Here is a 24,229-nt window from a genome sequence, read left to right as displayed (position 1 = left end):
AATTGTTTGCTCTTAGTGATGCTAAGAGTTGAAATACACTCCTGGAAATTGAAATAAGAACACCGTGAATTCATTGTCCCAGGAAGGGGAAACTTTATTGACACATTCCTGGGGTCAGATACATCACATGATCACACTGACAGAACCACACGCACATAGACACAGGCAACACAGCATGCACAATGTCGGCACTAGTACAGTGTATATCCACCTTTCGCAGCAATGCAGGCTGCTATTCTCCCATGGAGACGATCGTAGAGATGCTGGATGTAGTCCTGTGGAACGGCTTGCCATGCCATTTCCACCTGGTGCCTCAGTTGGACCAGCGTTCGTGCTGGACGTGCAGACCGCGTGAGACGACGCTTCATCCAGTCCCAAACATGCTCAATGGGGGACAGATCCGGAGATCTTGCTGGCCAGGGTAGTTGACTTACACCTTCTAGAGCACGTCGGGTGGCACGGGATACATGCGGACGTGCATTGTCCTGTTGGAACAGCAAGTTCCCTTGCCGGTCTAGGAATGGTAGAACGATGGGTTCGATGACGGTTTGGATGTACCGTGCACTATTCAGTGTCCCCTCGACGATCACCAGTGGTGTACGGCCAGTGTAGGAGATCGCTCCCCACACCATGATGCCGGGTGTTGGCCCTGTGTGCCTCGGTCGTATGCATTCCTGATTGTGGCGCTCACCTGCACGGCGCCAAACACGCATACGACCATCATTGGTACCAAGGCAGAAGCGACTCTCATCGCAGAAGACGACACGTCTCCATTCGTCCCTCCATTCACGCCATTCGCGACACCACTGGAGGCGGGCTGCACGATGTTGGGGCGTGAGCGGAAGACGGCCTAACGGTGTGCGGGACCGTAGCCCAGCTTCATGGAGACGGTTGCGAATGGTCCTCGCCGATACCCCAGGAGCAACAGTGTCCCTATTTTGCTGGGAAGTGGCGGTGCGATCCCATACGGCACTGCGTAGGATCCTACGGTCTTGGCGTGCATCCGTGCGTCGCTGCGGTCCGGTCCCAGGTCGACGGGCACGTGCACCTTCCGCCGACCACTGGCGACAACATCGATGTACTGTGGAGACCTCACGCCCCACGTGTTGAGCAATTCGGCGGTACGTCCACCCGGCCTCCCGCATGCCCACTATACGCCCTCGCTCAAAGTCCGTCAACTGCACATACGGTTCACGTCCACGCTGTCGCGGCATGCTACCAGTGTTAAAGACTGCGATGGAGCTCCGTATGCCACGGCAAACTGGCTGACACTGACGGCGGCGGTGCACAAATGCTGCGCAGCTAGCGCCATTCGACAGCCAACACCGCGGTTCCTGGTGTGTCCGCTGTGCCGTGCGTGTGATCATTGCTTGTACAGCCCTCTCGCAGTGTCCGGAGCAAGTATGGTGGGTCTGACACACCGGTGTCAATGTGTTCTTTTTTCCATTTCCAGGAGTGTAATACCAATTTGGCGATACTCTTTCTGTAAGTTTGGTTTCATGTCTGTAGAGGTTACATTGAAAACTTACATTAGTTGCTAATCAGTGATGCCAACAAATTTTTAATAACTTTGTCTGAAGTTATTTTGTCCTGTGACGATGTTGCGTTGTAGCCATGAGGAAGAAAGTAACCTCGTAACAGTAACTGCTTTGCTTGCTGGGGTTCCTTTTTTTGCCATAATTATACGTTTGATGCCAAGTGCATTTCATGAATACAACAGGGTGAAGCCCATGATACTGTTTCAAGAAATCTCCTTAGGACAGCATTATATTTGGCAGTAAAAAGGACCCCTTGATTTAAATAACATTAGGAACATATACAAGTAACACATGAAAAGCTAAAATTGGTAGTACACTTTCACAGAAGAATATAATAAGCAAGGATCCCTTACAAGAAAACTAAAGAAACTGCCATTTGCAATTCAGTATTGTGCAATTAAATGTACAGCTCTGGAGTGCCAGGCGTCACCAATACGCGACTCGAAATTTCAAGACATAAAACTAACAGAATAAAATAAAATACATAAAATTACGAGCCGAATTTCGAAAGATAAATAAATAAATAAAAAGGTTTCTATAAAAGGCCCTGTACGTTTATGTGCACAAACGGACAAAAAAAGAATTGGAAACATTAGATACTGCATACGAAAATTTAAAACTGCTCTGTAAATATGAGACTGACTGCGTAAGAAATGAAATCGAACTGATATTCAAGTAAAATGAACCTGGTAATGACTGTGAAATGCTATGTACGACTGTGAATGATTTAACTACGCCTTGACAGTAAATTTAAATTGGCCGTAACGAATTTATGTGGCTTACCTGTAGCAACGGAAACTCTGTACTGCACGGAAGTGATGGACATAAAATATACAGCGCAGCAGCAAACCATCTGCATACGAGAACATGCTCCCGCAGTTCAACGCTAGGACGTGCTGCCACGTGCTAAGCACGTTAAGCGTCAGCTTTGCGTCAGCCGTGTTCCACTCAGTACAATGAGGCAACACGCACACTAAAAACGTCCGAATTTTCGCAAGAAAACAGTCAACGATATTGCATTAACTAAATGATATAAAAGTCTAGCATTAGAAATCTAAATTGGGTATCTGGTACCTTAACAAATGAAATAATGTTCACGAAACTTGCTTCTTACCGCAAATATGACGCTGACATGAAATTAATTTTTGAAATATTGTAGGAGAGGTAAATCTATAATTTCTGAGTGCAAGCCATGTGAACAGATAACGTCTGAGCAATGAAACTAACTGGAACCAATAAAGGAAAATCCCATTAGGAGTCTTAGTTTTCCAAAAATACCCTAAAGTACGTGCAGGCAAGCATTGCAGGAACAACACAAAAATACGCAGAATGGTGCGATAGTGAATCAGAAGGGTACTTCGCGTTCTCATTCAGACGGGTTGACAGTACTGACAACAGGAGGTAACAAAGGTAACTGTAACGTCAGTCAGATCAGTTTGAAATAAGGATGACCTGTGGCTCTGTTTCTGTCGCTGTGAAGGAACTCTTGGCTGAGAGTGGCAAAAGATGGTGCAGGTAAACTACATGTCGACGATTGTCTCACACGTTCACAATTTCCCGTACTTTTTTTTTCGTATGTTGTTCATTTGTAGACACTTTGTAAATACACTCGAACAAAAGAAAAAGAAAACGATGATTTAAGAAAGGATCCATAGGTATGATGCCCAGATGGTTCATACAAGTGAAAGACCTTCGTAAATTGAGCAAGTCAATAACTCGGTGATCCACCTCTCACCTTTATGCAAGCATTTATTTGGCTTGCAACTGGCGGATGTTCTCTCGAGGCATATTGTGCCAGATTCTGACCAGCTGGTGAGCTAGAGCGTAAAACTCCCAGGAATTTTAGTAAAAATAAAATTCCTCCAGCTGTACTTAAGATTTCTTATTTACTTCGCTACTACTTTCGGCGTTGCGTCAACGCCATCTTCAGGCCCGTACACTTTGCTGAAATCAGTTGTGTATGGCCCAGTCTAGAATTCCGCGGTGAGATCAACATATGCTCCACATGGAGAGCGCGCAGTAACAACTTACCAGTAACTAGCCTTCTTTTATGATTCTTGAACGAAGTGTTAGCTATGATTAAGTTATGCTCTGTGCAAAATTCTACCAGGCGGCTTCCTCTTTCATTCCATACCCCAATTCCATATTCACCTACTACGTTTCCTTCTCTTCCTTTTCCTACTATCGAATTCCAGTCACCCATGACTATTAAATTTTCGTCTCCCTCACTATCTGAATAATTTCTTTTCTCCTCATATACACTCCTGGAAATTGAAATAAGAACACCGTGAAGTCATCGTCCCAGGAAGGGGAAACTTTATTCACACATTCCTGGGGTCAGATACATCACATGATCACACTGACAGAACCACAGGCACATAGACACAGGCAACAGAGCATGCACAATGTCGGCACTAGTACAGTGTATATCCACCTTTCGCAGCAATGCAGGCTGCTATTTTCCCATGGAGACGATCGTAGAGATGCTGGATGTAGTCCTGTGGAACGGCTTGCCATGCCATTTCCACCTGGCGCCTCAGTTAGACCAGCGTTCGTGCTGGGCGTGCAGACCGCGTGAGACGACGCTTCATCCAGTCCCAAACATGCTCAATGGGGGACAGATCCGGAGATCTTGCTGGCCAGGGTAGTTGACTGACACCTTCTAGAGCACGTTGGGTGGCACGGGATACATGCGGACGTGCATTTCCCTGTTGGAACAGCAAGTTCCTTTGCCGGTCTAGGAATGGTAGAACGATGGGTTCGATGACGGTTTGGATGTACCGTGCACTATTCAGTGTCCCCTCGACGATCACCAGTGGTGTACGGCCAGTGTAGGAGATCGCTCCCCACACCATGTTGCCGGGTGTTGGCCCTGTGTGCCTCGGTCGTATGCAGTCCTGATTGTGGCGCTCACCTGCACGGCGCCAAACACGCATACGACCATCATTGGCACCAAGGCAGAAGCGACTCTCATCGCTGAAGACGACACGTCTCCATTCGTCCCTCCATTCACGCCAGTCGCGACACCACTGGAGGCGGGCTGCACGATGTTGGGGCGTGAGCGGAAGACGGCCTAACGGTGTGCGGGACCGTAGCCCAGCTTTATGGAGACGGTTGCGAATGGTCCTCGCCGATACCCCAGGAGCAACAGTGTCCCTAATTTGCTGGGAAGTGGCGGTGCGGTCCCCTACGGCACTGCGTAGGATCCAAGGGTCTTGGCGTGCATCCGTGCGTCGCTGCGGTCCGGTCCCAGGTCGACGGGCACGTGCACCTTCCGCCGACCACTGGCGACAACATCGATGTACTGTGGAGACCTCTCGCCCCACGTTTTGAGCAATTCGGCGGTACGTCCACCCAGCCTCCCGCATGCCCACTATACGCCCTCGCTCAAAGTCCGTCAACTGCACATACGGTTCACGTCCACGCTGTCACGTCATGCTACCAGTGTTAAAGACTGCGATGGAGCTCCGTATGCCACGGCAAACTGGCTGACACTGACGGCGGCGGTGCACAAATGCTGCGCAGCTAGCGCCATTCGACGGCCAACACCGCGGTTCCTGGTGTGTCCGCTGTGCCGTGCGTGTGATCATTGCTTGTACAGCCCTCTCGCAGTGTCCGGAGCAAGTATGGTGGGTCTGACACACCGGTGTCAATGTGTTCTTTTTTCCATTTCCAGGAGTGTATTTCATCAGCTTCTTCGTCATCTGCGGAGCTAGTTGGAATATAAGCTTTTACAACTGTGGCAGGCGTGGGCTTTGTATCTATCTTGGCCACAATCATGCGTTCACTATGTTGTTTGTAGTAGCTTACCAGCATTCCTGTTTTTTTATTCATTATGAAACCTACTCCTGCATTACCCCTATCTGATTATGTATTTATAACCCTGTAGTCACCTGACCAGAAGTCTTCTTCCTCCAGCCACCGAACTTCCCTAATTCCCACTATATCTAACTTTAACCTATCCATTTCCCTTTTAAAATTTTCTAACCTACCTGCCCGATTAAGTGTTCTGACATTCCACGCTCCGACCCATAGAACGCCAGTTTTATTGCTCCAGATAACAATGTCTTCCTGAGTAGTTCCCACCCGGAGGTCCGAATGGATGACTATTTTACGTCAGGAATATTTTACCCAAGAGGATGCCATCGTCATTTAACCGTACAGTAAGGCTGCATGCCCTCGGGAAAAATTACAGCTGTAGTTTCCCCTTGCTTTCAGCCGTTCGCAGTACCAGCACAGCAAGGCCGTTTTGGTTAGTGTTACAAGGCCAGATCAATCATCCAGACTGTTGCCTCTGCAACTACTGAAAAGGCAGCAGCCCCTCTTCGGGAACCACACGTTTGTCTGGCCTCTCAACAGATACCCCTCCTTTGTGGCTGCACCTGCGGTACGGCTATCTGTATCGTTGAGGCACGCAAGCCTCCCCAGCAACGGCAAGGTCCATGGTTCATGGGAGGAATACATAACTCAAGTTAAATTACGTGAAGAAACAGTAGTCGCATTAGCTAATATGTAAAACTCTACAGTAGAGGTAACTGTATTTTGGAAGACTTATTGTCTTCGGTAATGCTGGCGCTGCCGATGCTAGTTCACCAGTAAAATATATAAAAACACTCATATGTTGAGAAGATGACAGAAAACTAACGATAAAAAGTTCATTTCATAGGTCGTTTACATCAGTATGTGCTGCAGAAATGAGTAGCACTTCAAACATGTCGGCCTGCGGGTTCAAAGTCAACGTAGCTATCGCGACGCTACAACACTTACCGCTAAACTGTGGATACAGCTCTCGTTGTCGCTATAAACCGAGCGTAATGGATGTTTGTGGCTCGAGCAGACGTGCAGGAAACCTGGCAGACATATGCGCGAATCGAACTGTTAGAGTTTGAACGAGAGCGCATTACTTTCATCAGGGAGTGTGATGTGTCCACTCGGGAAACTGGCTCTCGTGTGGAACGAAGTGTTTTGGCAGTGCAACGGGTGTGTGCTGAAAGGTTCAGGAAAGGCCGTAGAACACGACGACGTGGTTCAAATCTCACCCCGCGAGATCTACACCTCATACCAATGGCATTGCAGGACAAAGCTGCGTCCTCTTCGGCTCTGGCGCAACAGTGAAAAAGTGTAACCCATAGTACACTATCAAGCTGAGAGTCCGTTGCAGTTTTTTACGGCATGGGTTACGAGGGCGTCTTGCACGTCTCCCGTCTGCCTTTGTCGAATGTGCAGAAACACGCTAGACGTCATTGGTGTATGGAACGAGGTCGCTAGGGACAGGAATGCCATCAGATAGTGTTTTGGATCATGTTGCGTTTGTTTGAAAATGATGGTCGACATTTTGGTTCACCACAGACGGGGGGAGCGGCATCAGAGTGGCTGTATTCGCACAACACATAGAGCGCCAGCTCAAGGTCTTAAAGATCTTATGGTGTGGGGTGCTACGGGGTACAATTACAGATCACAGTTGGTGGGTGTCTAGGGCACTGCGACCACTGTGATTTATGTGACTATCTGCCTGCGACCCTTGGCCCAACCCTTTCTGCACAACACCCCAGACGCCATTTTTCAGCAAGACAATGAAAGACCACATATTGCTGCATGAGCACATGGCTCCTTGGTGAAACAGGCTGTCCACCTTTTACCCTGGCCCGCCAGATCTGAAGACTTTTCGCCAATCCAAAATGTGTAGGATACGGAGGAAAGACTGAAGTAGAGCTGTGACCCAATACCAGCCGCCACAGATGAACTTAAGACCCAGGTGAATGCAGCATGGATGGCTATACCACAGACCACCATTAAAGCCTTAAATGCGTTATTTTCATCACGCACAGACTAAGTTAACAGGGTCCATGGCGGACCCTGCGCCTACTAGGCTATACAACACGTGCTGAACCGATGTAACTAAAATGCTTATCATTTCTGCTGAACATACTAATGTACATGTCATGTGAAAATGAACATCCTGTCTCGTGACATTGATGAACTAAAAACCAGATTATCAGCTGCTGTAAGTCAGTGACAGGAGACACCTTACGCTCACTTTGAGATGAACTCGGCTATCGGCTAGATGTCGTCCGTGCAGCCATTGGAGGAAATATTGAACTGTCTTTTCTGAGTAATTTAGTATGCAATTTGTTGGTGTTAAGCCCTTCTTCCTAATAAATAATTCTATTTAAAATCGGGTCATTCTTTTTGGGACACCCTGTGTAATGCCACTTCCTCGGACGAGAAATGAAAATCAAAAATTAGCTCCAAAATTCCCAAAGATTTCCCCAAAACAAGTTCCAAATTCCATGAAAAATGAACAAGCAAACAAATTTCCAGTTAACACTATTTGGATATTAACCAGTAACTGAATCAGGAATCTAATACTTAGTAATTTATTAACATACGAAAGAAAGATAGGATTCCAGTAAAATCAAACTCAAAATTCAAAATCATAGTAAATCGCGAAATCATTATAATTAAAATTCGCAAAGTACAATCAACGTTCCCAAAGCATACTCCGTGTGAGTACTCTTTGAGATTCGTGAGTAATGGTAAGGATAATTCAATCCATTTTCACTACGTTACGGGAGTTAGCCGAAGCAGGTCATACTTTTGAATGATCGTATATGTAGGCGCAATTAGATTGTTTTTTCAGAATTGATTATTGCGATCTACTATGACGCAGTGAAACAATACTCTGACTTCAAATATTACGTTATTTAGAACTCAGATAGAGGACATGCATATATTAGAAAGAAGTGCTTTTAATTAGATAACCTGAAGTTAACACTATTTAGGAAGTGGACACAGATAGACAATTTCATTCGTAATAACTAATGGACTATTGAATTTGGCGATAGTTACGAAGCATACAATTTCCCCCAACACCTGGGAAAGCTTCTTCCTCACGGCTCTGTTAGGAAGTGACTAATATTGTGTAACAAACCAGCATATCGTGCCAATTCACGCTTTTATAATTCAAGTTTTACAATATTGTTTATAGCGATAACGTGTTGCGATATTATTTGACTAAAGCGCTCGGCGCTTATATAGAAACTCCTTGACGTTAGGAATTAATAACACTGTTACGACTGATTATAGATTTGAGATTAGAACCAGTCTATAGTGAATTAGGTGTCGCTCGAACTAATTTGAACTTATCATTAATATTTAAATGGCAACTGATAAAGCATCGACTGTAAACGATGTAATTACGACATTTGGTGAAGTAAAGTCGCGAGTGCAGTTCATCAATCTTCTGTTTGTAACGTCGATACCTATACATAAGAAATAACAATCTCATTGCTCTACAGCTGAGTGTTAGCCAAGACCGAATATCCGAAGGACGTTACAAAAATACCGCCCATACCTGTATTTTTCGGTGTGTGACACTTTTACAATGTCTCCGGAGAATTTTAACGTCTGTGTTATGAATTATTAGTAACGCCCCGAGCCCAGATTATTTAACGAAGCGTTTTCTCTTGTCAATGTTTACAACGTGATATGTCTTACCCTCTTTAAGGTGCAATCGGCGGTATATAGCGTTTTTTTAATTTTTTTTTAGTTATCGTTTTTCTGACGTGTTCGATACGCCCCGCCAAGAATCCATCATCTCAAAGTAGCTGTTATACCTTAGGTCTTCAGTTACTTGGCGGATTCGTTGTAATGTCTTCCGCCTCCTCGCCTCCTATGGTTGTTATCCTTTACATGCCATACTCTGCTTAGCGGCATAATATGGGTGCGGTATGGATGGTCACGTGGTCAATACACTGCCTTCCCCGCCGTTTTACAGACTTTTCCTCATCTATAAACACATTTCCTACTGTGTTGCTCCTTCTTCTTGTCATTGCTTTCCATATTTTCCATTCTCCGCCAATTCTGCGAAGAGTCACCTCATTCCTTACCTTATAAGTCTACCAAATTTTCAGCATTCATCGATTCCAATACATTTTAGATGCTTGGTCTCACATCTGTTACGGTTTTCCTTCAGTCCCTGTTTCACTACCAAACAATGCTGTGCTCCAGACGTACATTCTCAGAAATGTCTTCCTTACACTACGGCCTATGTTCGATAGCAGAAGACATCTCTTTGTCAGGGGTGCCCTTTTCGCCATTGCCAGTCTCCTTTTTGCGTCCTCCTTTCTTCCTATATCATGGGCTTCTTTGCTTCCTAGGCATCAGAATTTCTTAACGTTGTCTGCTTTGTGATCACAAATTGTGATATTAACTTTCTCACAATGGTCACTTCAGCTACTTCTCACCTCCAGATTTTAGACACTAAGATCGGTGCCAAACGTTACATGTCAATAGAGTATCAACCAAAACTCAGATTTAGTTTGTGCTATGTTCTGGCGTCCAGTAGAACATACGTAAATGGTAATTAAGAATAACATCAGAGCTACGCAGCACAGGAAAACCGTATCTGCGAATACTTCTTCGTAGATCTTGAGTAGCTGAGCTAGTAGACAGTGAGGTCCTTGTACCAACGATTCCGCTTTCAAACCCCCCTGATGACAATTTTTTAAACTGTTTACACGTGGAACTGTTTTATGTAATTTGCTTCACACAGTGTGAAGGTCTTTGTTCCTGAATGAATGATGCTGTGTGTGTGTGTGTGCGTGTGCGTGTGCGTGTGCGTGTCTGGTCGCGTTCGCATTGATTTTTTAATGTACTTATTATTGATCTTATTATATCTTTTGTTATTACTAAGTGTGTTATTATTATTATTATTACCATAGCTCCCGAACGTCAATACAGTTTTTTCGCTATTTTTCTGTTCTGATTGTATATTCTGTGAAACTACAAATGTGCTTTATAGGTTTACTACTTTCAAAGAAACGAAAGTAGACTGCCAAGAGAACATTGTTATAAGCCCCAAACAGCCCTTCGACATGTCTGAACATGTTGTCTCATTAATCACTTCCACGCATAATACAGTAAAAACAAATTATCATCGTTGGTGTTGCATCCCACGATTCTTGGTTTAAGGATTAAACACTCTACAACCTTCCCCACGGAAGTTATAAGTAACAAGTACTCGAAGTTATGCTACCTACGCTCCGTTGTTCAGATGTTACTTTTAATTAACGTTTACTCCAGTTCAGCTGGACAACAGCACGTAGTGCGAACTAAAGCGGTGTTTCGGTTGATACTCTATCTACATCCAACGTTTGGTATCGAACTAAGAGTCTGACATCTGGAGTTTTGGGTGTCAGTATTTTCGACTTTCTTAGATTTACTAGCCGGCCGTTGTGGCTGAGCTGTTCTAGGCGCTTCACTCTGGAACCGCACGACCGCTAAGGTCGCAGGTTCGAATTCTGCCTCGGGCATGGGTGTGTGTGATGTCCTTAGGTTAGTTAGGTTTAAGTAGTTCGAAGTTCTAGGGGACTGATGACCTTAGAAGTTAAGTCCCATAGTGCTCAGAGCAATTTGAACCATTTTCTTTTACGTTTACTTTCCATCCGTATGTAGTAGATTGTGATTCCATTCGTCATATCCGATAGTTTTTCTTCACTTTCTCTGAAGACGACAATGTCACGAAATCTTACCATTGCTAGTCTTTGTCCCTGAATTTCAATCCCAATCGCTAACCCTTCTCTTATTTCCGTTCTTGCTTCTTCGATGTAAAGACTGAACAAGAGTGGTCGAAGACTACATCCTGTCCTGCACCCGCTTCAGCCCGAACACTTGTTACGTGGTCTACCCTCTTATTGTTACCTCTTGGTTCTCGTAAATACACTCCTGGAAATTGAAATAAGAACACCGTGAATTCATTGTCCCAGGAAGAGGAAACTTTATTGACACATTCCTGGGGTCAGATACATCACATGACCACACTGACAGAACCACAGGCACATAGACACAGGCAACAGAGCATGCACAATGTCGGCACTAGCACAGTGTATATCCACCTTTCGCAGCAATGCAGGCTGCTATTCTCCCATGGAGACGATCGTAGAGATGCTGGATGTAGACCTGTGGAACGGCTTGCCATGCCATTTCCACCTGGCGCCTCAGTTGGACCAGCGTTCGTGCTGGACGTGCAGACCGCGTGAGACGACGCTTCATCCAGTACCAAACATGCTCAATGGGGGACAGATCCGGAGATCTTGCTGGCCAGGGTAGTTGACTTACACCTTCTAGAGCACGTTGGGTGGCACGTGATACATGCGGACGTGCATTGTCCTGTTGGAACAGCAAGTTCCCTTGCCGGTCTAGGAATGGTAGAACGATGGGTTCGATGACGGTTTGGATGTACCGTGCACTACTCAGTGTCCCCTCGACGATCACCAGTGGTGTACGGCCAGTGTAGGAGATCGCTCCCACACCATGATGCCGGGTGTTGGCCCTGTGTGCCTCGGTCGTATGCAGTCCTGATTGTGGCGCTCACCTGCACGGCGCCAAACACGCATACGACCATCATTGGCACCAAGGCAGAAGCGACTCTCATCGCTGAAGACGACACGTCTCCATTCGTCCCTCCATTCACGCCTGTCGCGACACCACTGGAGGCGGGCTGCACGATGTTGGGGCGTGAGCGGAAGACGGCCTAACGGTGTGCGGGACCGTAGCCCAGCTTCATTGAGACGGTTGCGAATGGTCCTCGCCGATACCCCAGGAGCAACAGTGTCCCTAATTTGCTGGGAAGTGGCGGTGCGGTCCCCTACGGCACTGCGTAGGATCCTACGGTCTTGGCGTGCATCCGTGCGTCGCTGCGGTCCGGTCCCAGGTCGACGGGCATGTGCACCTTCCGCCGACCACTGGCGACAACATCGAAGTACTGTGGAGACCTCACGCCCCACGTGTTGAGCAATTCGGCGGTACGTCCACCCGGCCTCCCGCATGCCCACTATACGCCCTCGCTCAAAGTCCGTCAACTGCACATACGGTTCACGTCCACGCTGTCGCGGCATGCTACCAGTGTTAAAGACTGCGATGGAGCTCCGTATGCCACGGCAAACTGGCTGACACTGACGGCGGCGGTGCACAAATGCTGCGCAGCTAGCGCCATTCGACGGCCAACACCGCGGTTCCTGGTGTGTCCGCTGTGCCGTGCGTGTGATCATTGCTTGTACAGCCCTCTCGCAGTGTCCGGAGCAAGTATGGTGGGTCTGACACACCGGTGTCAATGTGTTCTTTTTTCCATTTCCAGGAGTGTATATTACACGTACCTTATCCCCTACTTTTCTCTGAATTTGTAACATCTTGCACCATTTTATAAAGTCATCGGCTTTTTCCAGGCCGGCAGAATCCATGAACGTGTTCTAATTTTTTCTTTAGTCTTGCTCCTACTATCAATCTCAACTCCAGAACTGCCTCTGTGGTCCTTTTAGCTTCCCTAAAGCCAAACTGAACGTCATGTAAGATATCCTCAGTTTTCTTGTACATTCCTCGGTAAACTCTTCTTGTCAGCAGATTGGATGCAAGGTCTGTTGAAATAATGTCCGATAACTCTAGCATTTGTCAGCTATTGCTACTTCCGGAACTGTGTGGCTGGCATTTTCCGCAAGTTCAAAAAAATGGCTCTGAGCACTATGGGACTCAACTGCTGTGGTCATAAGTCCCCTAGAACTTAGAACTACTTAAACCTAACTAACCTAAGGACAGCACACAACACCCAGCCATCACGAGGCAGAGAAAATCCCTGACCCCGCCGGGAATCGAACCCGGGTTTCCGCAAGTCTGATGGTATGTCCCCAGTCTTCTACGTTCTACACACCAATGCCAGCAGTCGTTTTATTGCCACTTCCCCCAATGATTTTAGAAATTCCGATGGAATATTATCCATCCCCTCTGCATTATTTTGTCTTAAGCCTTAAAATCCTCTCTTAAATTCTGATACTAATACGGAATCCCCTATCCGTTCCCTGTTGACTCCTGTTTCTTCTTCTGTCACGTCCTCAGACAAATCCTCCCTCACATAGAGGCCTTCAGTATATCATTCCACCTATCAGCCCTCTTCTCTCAACTTAACAATGGATTTATAATTGTGCTGTTAATGTTATCGCTCTTGCTTTCAGTTACCTAGAAAGTTTTCTCAACTTTCTTGTATGCTGAGTCAGTCGTTCAGACAGTCATTTCTTTTTCGATTTCTTCATATTTTTCGTTCTACTATTTGGCCTTGGTGTCACTGCACTTCGTATTCATTTCATTCGTATGTAACTTGGATTTGTGCATTCCTAAATTTCCCTGTATACTCTTTTTTTTCTTTCATGAATCAACTGAAGTATTTTTACTGTTACCCATGGTTTCTTCGCATTTACTTTCCTTGTAGGAATGTTTCTTTCTCCGCCGAGCTTGAAAGCCCACTGGTTTTCTCACTGGACTCGCATTCGGGAGTACGGAGGTTCAGACCAGCTTCTGGCTATCCAGATTTAAGTTTCCCATGATTTCCCTAAATAACAAAGGGTAAATAGCGAGATGATTTCTTCGATAGGGCATCACCGATTTCTTTCTCCAGCCTTCCCTAATCCGAGCTTGTGTTTCATCTATAATGACATCGTTGTCGACGGTACGCTCCTTCTTTACTTTCTAGCTTCTGCGACTGCTCTTTTTAGAGTTGCCCATTTCTCTTCAACTGAACCACCTACTGAGTTGTTCGTTACGGCATTATCTATAATCTCATAGAACTCCAAGCGTTCTTCCATGTCCTACTACTCTACGCATTGATTCCTAAATGGCCTCTTAAGCTTTAGCCTACTTTTATATCATGCACACATCCTCGAATAACCTTTTCTCCTACTTCAATCTCTACTACTACATTACAGTCCCAGTAACTTCACATTTTCATATCCGAATACGTACTGAATTACCCGCACAATATCCTCATATACATTGTCTCTTCGTCTTCTGCCTGCGACTACGGCACGTGTCGGAGTTGGTTAGCTGTCGATTCCGATGAGAACAACCCTATCACTGAACTGTTTACGCTGACTGACTCTTTGCGCTACATTTCGATTCATAACGAATCCCACTCCCGTTATAGCAGTTTCTGTTGCTGTCTGATCACTATATCTAAATTGAGACATAGTATTCCCCTTTACAGATTTTCTAGGTATCCTACCATGTTCGAATTACTGACTTCCGAACCCCGACTTGTAGAACGTTACCCTTCCGCTGTTTATTCAGTTTTTTCTCATCGTCGTCTCCCGCTTGGCACTCCCCTCCCGGAGATACGAGTGGAAATTAGTGCAGAATTTTTTGGCAACGGAGTGATAATAGAGACGCTTTTTGAATTACAGGCCACATGTTCTATGGATACTCATTATGCCTGTTTAACGCATTGGTTTTCACTGTATTGTGCATCCTCATGGCGTTGATCATTGCTGATTCGATTCTTCCGCCTTTCAAGGGAGGTTTTTCACCCCAGTAGCAAAACAGTGCCACGAACCTCTGTCAGGTCCTTCGTCCTCTTTGGCAATGCTGCCGGCAGAACGTGGGTGACTTTTTATGCCGGAAGTCTTTGATCGCCATTACTGATCATTTTCATTCAAAATTTAAGCATTTTCAAGCTTCGAACACGGTATCAAAAACGTTTAGGCTGATTTGACAGACGCTGTCCCAGGACGACGAGTACAGGCTTTGTACTTCATTTTTTTTATCGAAGCACTTCGTTCTCTATATGCAATTCATATTATTCGCTATTGGTTCTTGAACATGTTGCAAGATTTCCATCCAGCCCTACAGTTTTTTCTCAGAATTTCAATAACCTTTCACCATTTTTCAGTACTGACCACTTTTTCCATCGACCAATGCGATGAACGTGTCTTAATTTTAATTGATGGTGTCTGCAAACTGACTTGTGTTTACAGTTATTAGGGGTGCGTTCGATAGCTAAAGGAATACCTGTTTCTCTGCAAGCCGGTTAGTTTCATTCAGGATTCGGACACACCACATTTTTCCCCACTCTTCTTCTACGAAGCCCTATTCTTGAACGTACTCTCCTTACGCCAAGTTAGTGAAAGGGACTGTATGTCCGCATGGCACCACTCTACCTGTCAGTGCCGGAGCCAATGTCTTGCTGAATCAAAAAACCCTCTCTCCTCACGCGTAAGCAGAACCGCACTGACGGTCCTTCGTTGCTCCATATTGTCCTCTGTTAGGCGGCGAGGAAACCAGCGCTCAAACTTCCTTTACCACCCTAAGCGGTGGAATACTGTGTCAGCACTACCAGGGCAGACGTCTAGTTATTTAGCAAAGTGTTTGGTTGTGATCCGTCGACCACCTCGAATGAGTGTGTCCACACGTTCGAACATTGTGGGACCCACAACTCGTTTCGTGTGGCTGCCACTCCGCATGTTCGAACATTGCAAGAGTCACAGCTGTGTTCGAGTAACTGCCAAATGTGAGATCCAACAGTTTGAGCGATCTTGTTGCCATGATGATGTCGCCTCGGCCAACAACTCAGCATGCTTTTGTTCACTGCCATGTCACAGTAGACATTCTGCAAGCGCGTAAGAATATCTGCGATATTCCGCCAAAACAAACTCAATGACAACTCTCTGCTTGGAAATCACCTGTGTTACAGACGCCGATTCGAAGGGTGCAAATAGTGTCGACACTTGTCAAAAGCAGTTGCGAGTTTTGAACCTGGGACCGAACACGTTCTTATTACTTGTCAAAGACGCTACCTCTAGACCAAGGGTTTAGCTCTCATATTACAACCGTTTTATGCCTTTACTTCGTTCTCGATATTCGATTCTTATTATTTACTGTCGGGTCTCGCACATACTGCGTGTTTCCTGTCTTCCCTATAGCTGAAGTGGGAGTATTCCACGACGTCCCACAACGAATTCCGCATTTTGTCAAGCGATATTGGTAGAGAAAAAATGTGTTGCATTAATTATTGAACGTCCCTCACAGTAATGTTGCGTTCAAGAATTGCAGTCCTGGTGGATGTAAAATGAAGTATTCACTGGCTGGCGGCTGCCCCACTGCCGAGGCCAAGGCACATTAGTACGCAGTGTCTAAACTGGATTATCAACCACGAAGTACAGCCAAGTTTTCACGTAGTATGGGCATACCACCTAATTAATTACCGTACGCCACGCGAGCTGGATCAGCCTCGTGATGCCAATTGAGGAGCTACCCGACCGAATGGTAGCGGCTCCGGTCAAAGAAAACCATTATAACGACCGGGAGAGCGGTGTGCTGACCACACGCCTCTCTTATCCGCATCCTCAGCTGAGGATGACACGGCGGTCGGATGGTCCCGATGGGCCACTTGTGGCCTGAAGACGGAGTGCTGCTGCTACGCGAGCTGGATGACAAAGGCAGTGATGCAGCGAAGTGACGTCATGGATAAGGGAGCATAACTTCATATTATAGACCATGCATAGTGAAGTAACAGCGCGTAAGTCGTATGCAAGGGTTGCTTTTCAACAAACAGACGCACCCGAAACAACCACACTGAGTTGACCTGAAGAGAAGAGTTGTGACACTGTAGGGTGGCGAATGGTGGTAACGGGTCCTAAAAACTACGCCACATCCGATCATGATTGCCACACAATAAAGTGATTGAATAGACCAACTAGTAAAAATACTATGACTTTCAAAGCCCAGTTGTCAGTTTGGTGCTAACCATTTTTAAGATGGCACGTCCATGTCAATATTTATGCAGATAGTGCGGGACCACGACTATTGAGTACAGCAATCGCATCGAAACATGTTTCAGCTGTCTAAATTTCCAGTTATTTATTGAGCAACGAGTTTCGGCGTTGCATGGGTTCATCTTCAGGCGCAAACATTGCTGCGTTTCTAATTACGTGAAATGAGTATTCTAATGCAGTTATGTAAAAGTCTGCCATTCTTATTCGTAATTGTACTCGTCACGCTTGTACCGAAGAAGAAGGAAGTGAATAGAAAAACTCGATACTATGAAAATACATATTGGCAATAAAACCGTTCTCATCATACTTCTAAAACAGAAAGTAAAGAAGAAAAATAGGTGGAAAAATATAAAATTTCGTACCGTAGACGTGTAACTACACACGATATCGTTTTACTGATCTTCAGCATGTACAAATATATCTCTTCACACGCATCTCTTATTTGGTTTGTAATGTAGTTTTTCTAGACTGCACTGCAATTGTGAAGTTCCTTTTCTTGAGATAGCGCCGATGTTTTCACTTTTTAGTACTATTATAGTTGCCGACCGTGGTAGCCCAGCGGTTCTAGGCGCTTCAGTCTGGAACCGCGCGACCGCTACGGCCGCAGGTTCGAATCCTGCCTCGGGCTCGGATGTGTGTGATGTCCTCAGGTTAGTTAGGTTTAAGTAGTTCTAAGTTCTAGGGCACCTTAGATGTTAAGTCCTATAGTGCTCAGAGCAATTTTTGAACCATACTATTATAGTTTTTTTTCACAAGTCCTGTATGACGCAAATTAATACTGCTTAGACCTACTCGCTTACCTTCACTCTTCGACATATAACCACGATGGTTGCTATTCTACATTTTTTGGCATTATGGTGTTAGTGTTACTAGTTTCTCCCTCACTACAGGGTTTTTGTGGTACATGACAGGTGTTTGTTTGCACTCGTCTACAACTTTTAATAGTTGACATTGATGTCAGATTGCACACCTGTACCTCTAAAACTTTTGTAGTACCCGATAGAGTGTTCGGATATTTCCCTTGACATCCATACTCTCAAATGTTCAGATGTGCTAAAGGACGAAACTGCCGACGTCATCTATCCCTAGACGTACACACTACTTAAACTAACTTACGCTAAGCACAACACACACACCCATTCCCGAGGGAGGACTCGAAACTCTGGCGGGAGGGGCCGCGCAATTCATGACATAGCGCCTCTAACCGCGCAGTCCATCTACATCTACATCTACATCTACATGACTACTCTGCAATTCACATTTAAGTGCTTGGCAGAGGGTTCATCGGACCACAATCATACTATCTCTCTACCATTCCGCTCCCGAACAGCGCGCGGGAAAAACGAACACCTAAACCTTTCTGTTCGAGCTCTGATTTCTCTTATTTTATTTTGATGATCATCCCTACCTATGTAGGTTGGGCTCAACAAAATAATTTCGCGTTCGGAAGAGAAAGTTGGTGACTGAAATTTCGTAAATAGATCTCGCCGCGACGAAAAACGTCTTTGCTTTAATGACTTCCATCCCAACTCGCGTATCATATCTGCCACACTCTCTCCCCTGTTACGTGATAACATAAAACGAGCTGCCCTTTTTTGCACCCTTTCGATGTCCTCCGTCAATACCACCTGGTAAGGATCCCACACCGCGCAGCAATATTCTAACAGAGGACGAACGAGTGTAGTGTAAGCTGTCTCTTTAGTGGACTTGTTGCATCTTCTAAGTGTCCTGCCAATGAAACGCAACCTTTGGCTCGCCTTCCCCACAATATTATCTATGTGGTCTTTACAACTGAAGTTGTTCGTAATTTTAACACCCAGGTACTTAGTTGAATTGACAGCCTTGAGAATTGTACTATTTATCGAGTAATCGAATTCCAACGAATTTCTTTTGGAACTCATGTGGATCACCTCACACTTTTTGTTATTTAGCGTCAACGGCCACTTGCCACACCATACAGCAATCTTTTCTAAATCACTTTTCAACTGATACTGGTCTTCGGATGACCTTACAAGACGGTAAATTACAGCATCATCTGCGAACAACCTAAGAGAATTGCTGCGATTGTCACCCAGGTCATTTATTTAGATCAGGAACAGCAGAGGTCCCAGGACGCTTCCCTGGGGAACACCTGATATCACTTCAGTTTTACTCGATGATTTGCCGTCTATTACTACTCCAGATGGTCAGATCATGCAGAAAGTGTCATCACTTCTGCCTCTAAGCGGGTCGTAGGTTGTGTTCCAAAAATGAACAGCACGTATACATAAGTGATGACACTTTCTGCAGGACCTGACCATCATTTTGTAGGACAGTGCTCAAGCACGTACAGTGCAAGCTGTTACTGATTTGTTGCACTGATGGGGCTGCTAAGTGCCGTACCACCTACTGCACTCCCCTGACTTAAGCTCTCGTAAGTTTATCTCGATTTCTAAACTGAAGGTATCACTTCACGGCATTTGCTTCAGAACTGCTACATTTCGTCGGGCAATAAACCGCGCCGCTCGAACTGTTAGCAGAACTGGCACTGCTAAGTGTCCTACGACTTCAACATATAAAATGCTGGTGACTACATTGAAGGTTAGTGAAACTTTGAAACACGTATCTATGTTGTACCAGCTGTAAATAAATAGTTGCCGCTATTAAAGTCATATAATCTCAGTAACTCACCTCCTGTTACTGACGTTTCTAAGTTTAATATTCGAGAAACCAGCGGTAACGACGGCATCCTCTGCAAACAGTTTCAAGTTCTGTGGTCTTACACATTCCCCCAAACGAAATACATAGCACATGGAGTCGTTGGGATATCTGAAAGATCGTGTCTGTCATGGAAGTATCTGATTTCTTATTGATCTGAAGGATGCAATGACAGATCATTCTGAATATATTAGATATGCTGTGAGCAACTGTCGAACATGCCGTGTTACAGATACAGCATGTTGTTGAGAAACTTCCTGGCAGATTAAAACTGTGTGCCCGACCGAGACTCGAACTCGGGACCTTTGCCTTTCGCGGGCAAGTGCTCTACCAGCTGAGCTACCGAAGCACGACTCACGCCCGGTGCTCACAGCTTTACTTCTGCCAGTACCTCGTCTCCTACCTTCCAAACTTTACAGAAGCTCTCCTGCGAACCTTGCAGAATTAGCACTCCTGAAAGAAAGGATATTGCGGAGACATGGCTTAGCCAAAGCCTGGGGGATGTTTCCAGAATGAGATTTTCACTCTGCAGCGGAGTGTGCTCAGATGGTAGAGCACTTGCCCGCGAAAGGCAAAGGTCCCGAGTTCGGGTCTCGGTCGGGCACACAGTTTTCATCTGCAGGAAGTTTCATATCAGCGCTCACTCCGCTGCAGTGTGAAAATCTCATTCTGGAAACATCCCCCAGGCTGTGGCTAAGCCATGTCTCCGCAATATCCTTTCTTTCAGGAGTGCTAGTTCTGCAAGGTTCGCAGGAGAGCTTCTGTAAAGTTTGGAAGGTAGGAGGCAAGGTACTGGCAGAAGTAAAGTTGTGAGCACTGGGCGTGAGTCGTGCTTCGGTAGCTCAGATGGTAGAGCACTTGCCCGCGAAAGGCAAAGGTCCCGAGTTCGAGTCTCGGTCGGGCACACAGTTTTAATCTGCCAGGAAGTTTCATATCAGCGCACACTCCGCTGCAGAGTGAAAATCTCATTGAGCATGTTGTTGAGTCGGGAGACTACTTTGAACATGTGTTGTAATCTGTTAGCCACCCGCACTGTACACAGTACACGACAGAACGCTATTGCAGAAACCTGCGGTAACGACCGCATAATCTTCGAACATGTGTTGTAATCTGTGACCTATCTCCTGCTGTACACAGAACAGGTCAGAACGCTGTTGCAGAAACAACGAAAACAATACGCAAATTTGAACGAGCACAAAACCCCAAGATGGGCTGTCCTTTATTACAGATGCTCGATATTAAGGGCGGACTTCAGTACGAGATGCTTATACTAGTTTCCACAACGAAACTTTGTCTCAAAACCTGGCAAGAAAATTCAAAGAAATTCAGGTCATATGTGAAGTATGATAGCGGAAACACATAATCAATGCCTTCTCAGCGCGATAGCAATGGCAATACTATATAAGACAGTGCTGCTGAGGCAGAGTAACTAAACACAGTGTTCCGAAATTCCTTCGCCAAGGGAGACGAAGTAAATACTCCAGAATTCGAATCAAGAACAGCTGTCACCATAAGTAAATTAAAAGTGGATATCCTCGGAGTAGTGAAGTAATTTAAATCACTTAATAAAAGCAAGTCTTCGGATCCAAAACGTAAACTAATCATTTCCTTTTTTCCATACTTAACAATCATATACAACCACTCGCTCGACCAAAGATCCGTACCCAGAGACTAGAACGTTACACTGGTCACACCAATATTCAAGAAAGGCAACTACAGGCCCATTCATTAACGTCGATACGCAGCAGGATTTTTGCCCATATATTGCGTACGAACATTATGAATTACCTCGAAGAGAACAGCCTATTGACACACAATCAACAGGGATTACAAAACGTTCTAGCGAAACACAATTAGCTCTTTACTCACGTGAAGTGGTGAGTGCTATGGACAAAGAATTTTAAATTGATTCTGTATTTGTGGATATTAAGAAGGCTTTAGACACCATACCTCATAACCGGCCTGTAATCAAACTACGTGTCTACGGAATATTGTCTCAGTTACGCGACTGGATTCGAGACTTCCTGTCAGAGAGGTCACAGTTCGTATTAGACGACGGAAAGTCATCGTGTAAAACAGAAGTGATTTCTGGCGTTCCCCGAAGTGGTGTTATAGGCCCTGTTGCTCCCTATGAATATAAACGATTTAGGAGACAATCTGAGAAGCCGTGTTCCATTGTTTGCAGATGATGCTGTCGTTCATCAACTTATAAAGCTATCAGAAGATCAAAAGCAATTTCAAAACGATATAGCTATATTTATGGTGCGAAAATTGGCAGGTGACAATAAATAATGAAAATTTTGAGGTCATCCCCACGAATGGAAGAAAGAATTCGTTTAACTTTGGTTACACAAGAAGCCAGTCAAATCTATAGGACCAAATTCAACCAAATGTCAAGGAATTATAATTACGAACGACTTAAATTGGAAAGAACACTCAGATAATATTGTGGGGAAGGCGAACCAGAGACTGCATTTTGTTGGAATAACAGTTGTAAGATGCAACAGATTTACTAAGATTTACTCTCGTACGTCCTCTTTTGGAATAGTGCTGCGTGGTGTGGGATCGTTACTAGACAGTACTAACGGAGTATTTCGCAGTATTTCGAAAACGTTCAAAGAAGGGCATCGTGTTTTCTTTTATCAAGAAACAGGAGAGAGGGTGTCACGGACTTAATACGGGACCTTGTCATGAAATTTCGGTCACCATCTTTAACCTCCAAATGCCAAAATATTTTGTCCAGTTCGACCTACACAGAGGAAAACGACCATCACAATAGAAAAATAAATATTGGTGTTCGTTTTTTTTTCTCAAGCGATGTTCGAAAGTGGAATAAATGAGAATTATGGTTAATGGGGTTCGACGAACCCTCTGCTAGGCACATAAGTGTGACGTGCGGAGTAGCCACGTCGATGCAAATGTGGATGTAATAAACATTCCAAAATCACCGTTTTCATGTGTTTGGTCGTTCATCCCCTTTTCCTGCACTCTCTGCCTACAGCGTCATATTTTCACCCTGTAGCTGAAGGTGAAACTTACTTTTGCAGCATATTCCGCAAACGCACCAATTGATGAGCATACCTATGATATTTCAAGATCCTATGATATATACAGCTCAGACCGCAGGACTCAGAACACAGTCAGGTTAATGATAACCTCACAGTACCTCTTCAGGAGTCTGTTATGACACCATTTTAATAGATTGAAACTGTGGTGTCACCGCCAGACACCACACTTGCTAGGTGGTAGCTTTAAATCGGCCGCGGTCCATTAGTACATGTCGGACCAGCGAGTCACCACTGTCAGTAATTGCAGACCGAGCGCCACCACACGGCAGGTCTAGAGAGACGTACTAGGTCTCGTCCCAGTTGTACGGACGTCTTTGCTAGCGACTACACTGACGAAGCCTTTCTCTCATTTGCCGAGAGATAGTTAGAATAGCCTTCAGCTAAGTCCATGGCTACGACCTAGCAAGGCGCCATTAACCATTTCTGGAGAGAGTCTCACTTGTATCATCAAGAATGCTGTATACAAATGATGGATTAAAGTTAAGTATTCCAGCAGCTACGTACTTTTCTTTATAGCATTCATTACGTATCCTGTTTCAGAACTAACGCCAGCCGGCGTGTGTAAACGCGTGCCTTTCGGTTACCCGTCACTGTGGACTGGCTGTCTTGTCAGTCCACTACAGAAACTGTGTACCGGACCGAGATTCGGACTCGGGAATTTTGCCTTTAGCGGGCAAGTGCTCTAGCCAACTGAGCTACCCAAGTACTACTCACGACCCGTCCTCGAAGCTTCAATTCTGCCAGTACCTCGTCTCCTGCCTTCCAAACTTCACCGAAGCTCTTCTGCGAACCTTGCAGAACTAGCACTCCAGGAAGAAAGCGTATTGCGGCGTCACAGTCTGGGGGATGTTTCCAGAATGAGATTTTCACTCTGCATCGGAGTGTGCGCTGATATGAAACTTCCTGAAGCTGTGAGGACGGGTCGTGAGTCGTGCTTGGATAGCTCAGATGGTAGAGCACTAACCCGCTAAAGGCAAAGGTCCCGAGTTCGAGTCTCGGTCCGACACGCAGTTTTAATCTGTCAGGAAGTTTCATATCAGCGCACACTCCGTTACGAAGTGAAAATCTCATTCTGGAACCATTTTAATTAATTCTGTCAATAATTATATGAAAGAAAAATCAAATGTTTGTTGCCCCCGGAAGCTGTTAATTAGGTAACCTGCAAGTTTGGATGGGTTGACCGATTTCAATAATATACTTTACAAGAATATTAATTTCAAGGTAAAAAAAAAATTGTTTGAGTGGACGTTAATGCGACGCCTGGTAGCTTGTTCAAAGGCGTACTTGACAAGTATTTGGCCGGAAGGGGCTGGAGCTGTGAGATGAAGACGCC

Source organism: Schistocerca cancellata, chromosome 10 (genome assembly GCF_023864275.1).
Source record: "Schistocerca cancellata isolate TAMUIC-IGC-003103 chromosome 10, iqSchCanc2.1, whole genome shotgun sequence".
NCBI classification, from domain to species: Eukaryota; Metazoa; Arthropoda; class Insecta; order Orthoptera; family Acrididae; genus Schistocerca; species Schistocerca cancellata.
The sequence above is the reverse complement of the archived record's forward strand: the minus strand, read 5'-3'. Positions refer to the sequence as shown.